Consider the following 8,370-nt stretch of genomic DNA (forward strand, 5'->3'; position numbering starts at 1 on the left):
AGCTCCAGGAAAGGATTCCTGAGATCTACCCAGAGTTGTCCATACAGTTTACAGGTCTTGTAACCCAAACACTAATCCTGACAAGCACCCTCCATTGTACACTCCACTCAGCCCTTCATGGAGACAACTGCACTACTGTGGCTTCAGTGCCTCGAACTTCCTGCGACCTACCTAACCAAAACACTAACCCTAACCCTACCCCGAAACAGAACCCTCAACCTAAACCTAACCCTATCTCGAAACCCAACCCTACACTTGACCCGCACCATCACATGGGCCCTCATTCAGACCTCGAGGGAGATCACAAGACTGGAGTCGCTGCGGCCCTGGTGACATACCTGGCCTTAACCCTAACCCTAGCTAAGGCTCTCTCCCTATGGAAACCAATATCAAAATCTGACAACACCACGCGCCTGGGGTCCAGAAGCGATGCAGGATCACTTGGCATACAACATGCAACCTCACCATGTCGTTTCCCAGGCCCGGCTACAGATGCCCAAAAGGATTCCTGAGGCTACCTGACCAGTGGCCCATTGAATTGTGTCCCCATGGAAGCCAAAGACTAATCCTGGTGGGCACCCTCCCTTATGCCCTCAACACAGTCCTTCGGGGAGACCACTGCACTGCTGTGGGTTCAGCGCCTGGAGCCTCCTTGGACCTAACCCTAACCCTACCCCTAACTAGAACCCTCAACTGAAACCTAACCCTATCTCCAACCCCAACCCTACACTTGACCCACACCGTCGCATGGGTCCTCACTTCAGCCCTCGAGGGAGATCACGAGACTGGAGTCACTTCGGCCCTGGTGACGTCCCTGGACCGAACCCTAACCCTAGCTAAGGCTCTCTCCCCATAGAGACCCAATACCAAGTCTGACAACACCACGTGCCTGGGGTCCAGAAGCGGTGCAGATCACTCAACATAGAACGTGGAACATCAGCATGATATTTCCAAGTCCAGGATGAAGCTGCAGGAGAGCTTTCCTGAGGCCCACCCGAAGAGTGGCCCATAGAGTTGTCTCACCTTAGACCCCAAACACTAAGCCTGACTGGCACCCTCCCTAGTGCACTCCAATCAGCCCTCTGGGGAGACAACTGTATTACTGTGGGTTCAGCGCCTGGAGCCTCCTAGGACCTAACCCTAACCATAACCATAACTCTAAAGATAACCCTCAAGTGAAACCTAATCCTATCTCTAAACCTAACCCTCCACTGGACCCACACCCTCACATGGGACCTCACTTCAGTCCTCGAGGGATATCACAAGACTGTCTTTGCTTCAGCCTTGGTGACGTCCCTGGACCAAACCCTAACATTAGCTAAGGCTCTCTCCCCATGGGGACCCATTCCAAAGTCTGACAACACCACGCTCCTGGGGTCCAGAAGCAGTGCAGGATCACTCGGCATAGAATGTGGAACATCACCATGTCATTTCCAAGGCCTGGTTACAGTTGCAAGAGCGGATTCCAGAAGCCTACCCAAAGAGTGGCCCATACAATTCTTTGACATTGAAATTCAAAAACTAATCCTGACCAGCACCCTCCCTTGTGGACTCCACTAAGCCCTTCAAGGAGACAACTGCACTGCTGTGTGTTCAGTGCCTGCAGCTTCCTGGGGCCTAACCATAACCCTAAACATAACCATCAACCAAAACCTAATCGTATCTCTAACCCTAACCCTACACGTAACCCGCGCCCTCGCATGAGCCCTCACTTCCGCCCTCGAGGGAGATCAGGAGACTGGAGACGCTTCAGCCCTGGCAACATCCCTGGTCCAACACCCTAACCCTAGCTAAGGCTCTATCCCCTTGGGGACCCAATTCCAAAGTCTGAAAATGGCACGTTGGGGGACCCAGAAGCGGTGCAGGAAAAATGGCATGGAATGTGGAACATCACCATGTCATTTCGGAAGCACCACAACAGCTGCCTGATAGGATTCCTGAGGCCTACCTGAAGGGGGGCCCATACATTTGTCAGACCTTGGAACCCAAAGATTAACCTGACCGGCAAACTCCCTTGTGCACTCCACTCAGCCCTTCGGGAGACAACAAGTCTGCTGTGGGGTCAGTGCCTGACGCCTCCTGGGACCTAACCCTAACCCTAATCATAACCATAATCATAACCTTGACCCTACACCTAACACTATCACACTAACTCTACACCCAACCCACACCCAAGCATTGGCGCTCACTTCAGCCATCGAGGGAGATCACGAGACTGGAGTCGCTTCGGCGCTGGCGACTTCCCTGGTCCGAACCCTAATCCGAGCTAAGGCTCTCTCCCCTTGGGGACCCAATTTCAAAGTCTGACAACGCCACGCAAATGGGGTCCAGAAGCAGTGCAGGAACACTCATCATGGAATGTGGAATAATACCATGTCATTTCCAAAGCGTGGCAGCAGCTGCACCAGAGGATTCCTGAGGCCTACCGGCAGGGTGGCCCATGCTTTTGTCTGCCTTGGAACCCAAAGACTAATCCTGATCAGCACCCTCCCTTGTGTACTCCACTCAGCCCTTCAGGGAGACAACTGCTCTGCTGTGGGCCAGTGCCTGGAGATTCCTGGGACCTAACCCTAACGCTAACCCTAACCGCAAACCTAACCATAACCCTCAAACTAAAACTAACCCTATCCCTAACCCTAACCCTATCTTGACCTGCACCCTCCAATGGTCCCTAAATTCAGTCCTCAAGGGAGATCAGGAGAGTGGATTGCGTCAACCCTGGCAATGTCCCTGGATTACCCTACCCCTAGCTAAGGCTCTCTCCCCATGGGGACACAATTCCAAAGACTGACAACAGCACGCACACGGGTTTGAGAATCGGTGCAGAACTACTCTGCATGGAACATGGAACATCACCATGTTATTTCCAATCGCGACTGCAGCTACAAAGAAGGACTTCTGAGGCCTACCCGAAGACCGTCCATACAATTGTCTGGCCTTGGAACCTTAAGACTAATCCTGATTGGCACACTCCCTTGTGCACTCCACTCAGCTTTTCGGGGAGACAACTGCACTATTGTGGATTCAGTGCCTGGAGCCTACTGGGACCTGACGCTAACCCTAAACGAAACCCTGACCATAACCCTCAACTGAGCCCTAACCCTATCTCTAACCCTAACTCTAAATTGACCCACACCGTCATATGGGCCCTCACTTCAGCTCTCGAGGAAGATCAAGACTGGTGTCGCGTCGGGCCTGGCGACGTCCCAGGACTGAATCCTAACCCTAGCTAAGGCGCTCTCCCCATTGGGACCCAATACCAAAGTCAGACAACACCACATGCCTGGGGTCCAGAAGCAGTGCAGGATCATTCCGCATACAACTTGGAACATCACCACATCATTTCCTAAGCCAGGCTGCAGTTGCAAGAGAGGATTCCGAAGGCCTACCCGAAAAGTGACACATACAACTGTCTGGCCTTGGAACCCACACAAATATATTGACCAGTACCCTGCCTAGTGCACCCACTAAGCCCTTTGGAGAGACAACTTCACTGCTGTGGGTCCAGCCCCTGGGGCCTGCTGGGTCTTAACCCTAACCCTAACCTTGATCCTGACCCTGACCTTGACGCTGATCCTAACCCTAAGCCTACACTAATCCCAAGCCCTAAACCTGACACTAACCCTAACACTAACCCTAACCCTGACACTAACCCTAACCCCTAACCCCTAACACTAACCCTAGCCCCTAACTCTAACACTAACCCTAACCCTGAATCCGAACCCGAAACCTAACTTGAGCCCTAATTCATAACCCAAACACTAAACCCTCACTCTCACCATAAACCCTCACCCTCACCCTAAACCCTCACCCTAAGCCCAGTCCGGGTACTGGTCCCCAATGCCCCTCTCCAGACCCTGACCCGCCACGTGCCACTCTTGGTCTCCACATACTGCTTCCAGTCCCTTCAGCCCCTTTCTGGGTCGCCCTGCAGCCCACTCCCAGCCCCCTCCAGGACCCCCGCCTTGAGAAAGGTGCAGAGATTTCCCATACACCCCCTGCCTCACTCATGCACAGCCTCCCCTGTTATCAACCAGATGGTACATCTGTTGGGTCCATGAACAGTGACACATCATTATCACCCACAGTTCACGGTTTACATTAGAATTCACTCTTGGCATTGTATACTGTATGAGTTTTGACAAATTTAGACTGACATGTACAGAGTAGACATTTTTTATTTTATTAAAATCCGTGTAATTAATTTTTTCTTACATGGCTTGGTTTTTGCTGTTGTAAATAAAAATATCACCAAACCAAGGTCATGTAGCTTTCCTTCTGTGGTTTCCTCCAGAATTTTCAGTTTTGCATTTTAAATTTAAGTCTATTGACAACTTTGAATACATTTTTGTGTAGTTTGTAAGGCTGGTATAAAATGTTCACTTTTTCCCATATGGGTCTTTTGGGGGGGCTCCCATTGTTCCTGTTTGCTCTATGATGAGGGAGCTTGGGGCAAGCTGAGGGCAAAATACATGCTGGGGCACACACACACACACACACACACACACACACACAGAATACGTGGTATTCCAAGGACGCTCCTGCCTACCCAAGAACAAAGGAAAAGGGCTTAGGAGCTTGCCATAGTGATGTGGGAAACTAAGGCAAATGAAAAATTAAATTCTCTAACTGCCTACAGCCCATTGACAAGTCCTTGGAACCAGCAGAGTGACCTCCCTCTAGGGGCTCAGCTGCCTCCATGACGACACTTTGCTGGGGGCAAAAGAGAACCTTAGCTTAACATTATCCCAACCTCGAGGCTCCTGTAAGTCTATTTTCTTTATCTCAAGTCCCCCAAGATATATGCTGGCAATCATACTCCAAGCGTATGGCCCCCCCCATATACATCTGAAGGGTCTCATGACTGGGGTTTTATTAAACGGTAACAAATGGCATTTCCCTAGCAACAGCTAGCCCCTCAAGGCCCTGGAAACCTTGCTTCCAATATACCTTAGAGACTTACTCTAGGTAAGTCTTAGAGACCCCTCCCAACCTGAGGGTATAGAATGAGTTACTCCTCACGACCCCAAACAGCTCTTCCTGCCCATGGGTCCTGTCCCCATGCTTTAACAAAATCGCCTTTTTGCACCAAAGACATCTTCAGGAATTCTTTCTTGACCATCGGCTCTGGACCACCCCACCATCACCCCAAAACTTCATCATCTGCATCTAGTTCCTCGCCAAGATCACTCACTTCATTATTTATACTTATGTAAGTCTTGGAATGTGGGTGTGTGAGTTTTTAGCTTTGTTCCTCAGTCCTATGTTGTGTATTCTAGCACATCCCTTTGCTCACATTTTGATTGGGACTTAGCTGAATCTGTATATCAAATTAGGAAGAATTGTCATTTTAAGAATATTGAGTCTGTGGATCATGAGAAACTAACATCTCCGCATTTCCGTTTTAGTTGCGACCTTTCAACAGGGTTATGATGTTTCTGAATGCAGATTTTTACATATGTTGTTAGGTTCATGCCAAAGGAACTTCAATTTGAAGGTTGCCAAATGGCTATTAAAAATGGCATTTTTAAATGTTCAAATTCCAACCGTTAATTATTAGTGGGTGGGAAAGCAGTTGGCCTTAATAAACTGACTTTATGCTTTGATTCCTGGTCTCTGAGTGCATTGCAGTCAAAGGCAGGAGCGGCGGGTGCATTTCATTAACATCCACACCCACGAAGACCAGGAGGGGTGCCAGGCAACACTAAACGGGAAGCTCTGAGCCCCTGCGCTGCTCCCTGCGGCCAGCAGGGGGCGCGTGCACTTTGCGCCAGCTGGGGGACCCTGGTGAGCCACCACCGAGGACAGGCGCACTGACGGCTATGGGCTGGGGAGGAGCTGCGCCCCGCCTCCTGGAGGCTCCTCTCAGGCAGGGAACGCAGAGCCTCGCTCCAGGGTGTCCCCGCATGGGCCACTCTCCGCCTTCGCAGTGCCGCTTTAGGGACACTCGGCGCGGGCGCTCAAAGGACAGCCACCGCGGGAGTCTGCGAGGCCAAAGTGGAACTTCCGGGGCAGTCGGAGCAGGTCCAGATGGACCCCAGCCTCCACCCAGAGGCAACTTTGCCTGAACACGCATTCCTTGCTAGTACACTTTTTCTTTTTAATCCCCTCCTTTGGCCTTTAAAAACCTTTTCCTGTTTCGCTCAGAGAAGCCCCCTCTCCTTGCCTGATGCGATGTGCCCCCACCCACAAACCGTTTAACAAAGCCAATTAGACCTTCAAATTGACAGGGTTGAAGGCAGTTTTTTTAGCACACCAAGGGGAAATGGGGCCCCTATGTACATGCTTCCACTGGCTTTTAATGTTTTATTTCCTTATAACTCTATAAAGTAGCTGAAAAAAACAGATGTACTAACATATTTGAAATTCCAAGATTTTATTTACACCCCAAACGGAAGTATTCCAGTACCTTACCTTTTTTTCCAAATTCAGAAAGTGTATTTCTAAGTTCTTTTAAAGTTTCACGTACATCTAACAGGCTTCCAAAGTCACTTTCTCTCATTTGTTTTAAGCAAGGGGACAGGCCTTCTAATAGCACACAACTTCACATATTGCCAGTTTCTCCTTTGTTCAAAATAATGTATCACACTGATAATTTGCGTTTTAAAAAAGGTTTTGATTTCAGCGGTGTGCACTTCCTCTTTTGACATTATGTATATTAGTACTTGGTAAAATGTTAATTTGTGAGGAAATTGTTCCGGCAGCATTCAAACTTGGTGCCCCGTGTCTATCTGTGTGTCTACAGGTAGTTTTCTGAAAAGAAATGAGAATATCCCATGTGCTTGCTGAATTAGAAAAAAATGGATTTATACTTTGTACCCTATTTTAAAAGGTTATTCTATTTATATTTATAGAAACGGAAGTTTTAAATACTTGAGATCGTGAGCTGAACACAGATTGGCACAATGATTTTGGGAAGGGGACATAATAACTTCTCCCTTTATCTAGGTTGCCAAAATTGACCATTATCGTATCTCTGGCCAAAAGCAGTTTTATATCAGTATCATGTTGCCAATTAATAATTACCTAACCTAGTCCATTTCCATTTTTTTAAAGCAAAATGATGTAATACAGGTTCAGTGCAAGGTAAAAGGTGAACAGCTAGGAAAACCTCCTGCATGTCATTATTCTCTACATTGTAGAAGTGTGTTTTTCTTCTAAAGAGTAAACCAGGTCTCTGTAAAATGTTATTTAGTCCTATCTCATATTTTATTTAACATGATGGCTGATATTCTGTGTGTAACTTTCCCTCATGTAAAATATTTTAGGTAAGTAATTTAACTTTACATTGCTCAAGACAAAAACACATGACAACATATGTCCTAACACGGCTTTGCATTTCTTTCTTACCTTGCAAGAAACTGTATAGCTGAAGCAAAAAACAAAAAACAAAAAAACAAACAAAAAAAAAAAAAAAAAAGGAGGAGGGTAAAAAGCTTAATGCTAATTTCTGTTGCACCTGCATTCATTTTTTTAATGTTTATTTACTTTTGAGAGAGAGAAACTGAACATGAGTTGGGGAGGGGTAGAGAGAGAGGAAGACACAGAATCTGAAATAGGCTCCAGACTCTGAGCTGTCAGCACAGAGCTGGACATGGGGCTCAAACTTGGGAACAGCAAGATCATGACCTAGGCTGAAGTCAGACACTTAACCAACTGAGCCACCCAGGCGCCCCACTGTATTCACTTTTCTAATCTAGACTCTGGGAAACTGAGTTGTACAGAATGTGAGAGGAGTTACACTGAGCAGACACGCTACAAACATCCCCCAGTTAGGGTGAGATGTGTAGACTATTCCTCAGGTACTGGTGACTGCCTGAGAACAGAGGCAGGGAGAAAAGAAATAGTTGATGTGGAAAACAAAAGCAAAAGGAAATGCGGATAACATCATTTACAGTCATGTTGGGTATGAAACTTCCACTAGAGTTTGTGACTGTCTTTTTTGTTTGTTTGTTTTTTAAGAAAGAGAGAGTGGGGGCGCCTGGGTGGCACAGTCGGTTAAGCGTCCGACTTCAGCCAGGTCACGATCTTGCGGTCCGTGAGTTCGAGCCCCGCGTTGGGCTCTGGGCTGATGGCTCAGAGCCTGGAGCCTGTTTCCGATTCTGTGTCTCCCTCTCTCTCTGCCCCTCCCCCGTTCATGCTCTGTCTCTCTGTCCCAAAAATAAATAAATGTTAAAAAAAATTTTTTTTAATAAAAAAAAAAAAAAAAGAAAGAGTGAGCAGGGGACAGGGTCAGAGGGAGAGAGAATCTAGAGCAGGCTCCATGCTCAGCCAGCACCCGGAGGCAGGGATCAATCCTATGACCCTGGCATCATGACCTGAGCCAAAATCAAGAGCCAGGCACTCAAACAACTGAGCCACCCAGGCGCC

This window comes from Felis catus, chromosome B1, assembly GCF_018350175.1.
Source record: "Felis catus isolate Fca126 chromosome B1, F.catus_Fca126_mat1.0, whole genome shotgun sequence".
NCBI lineage: Eukaryota > Metazoa > Chordata > Mammalia > Carnivora > Felidae > Felis > Felis catus.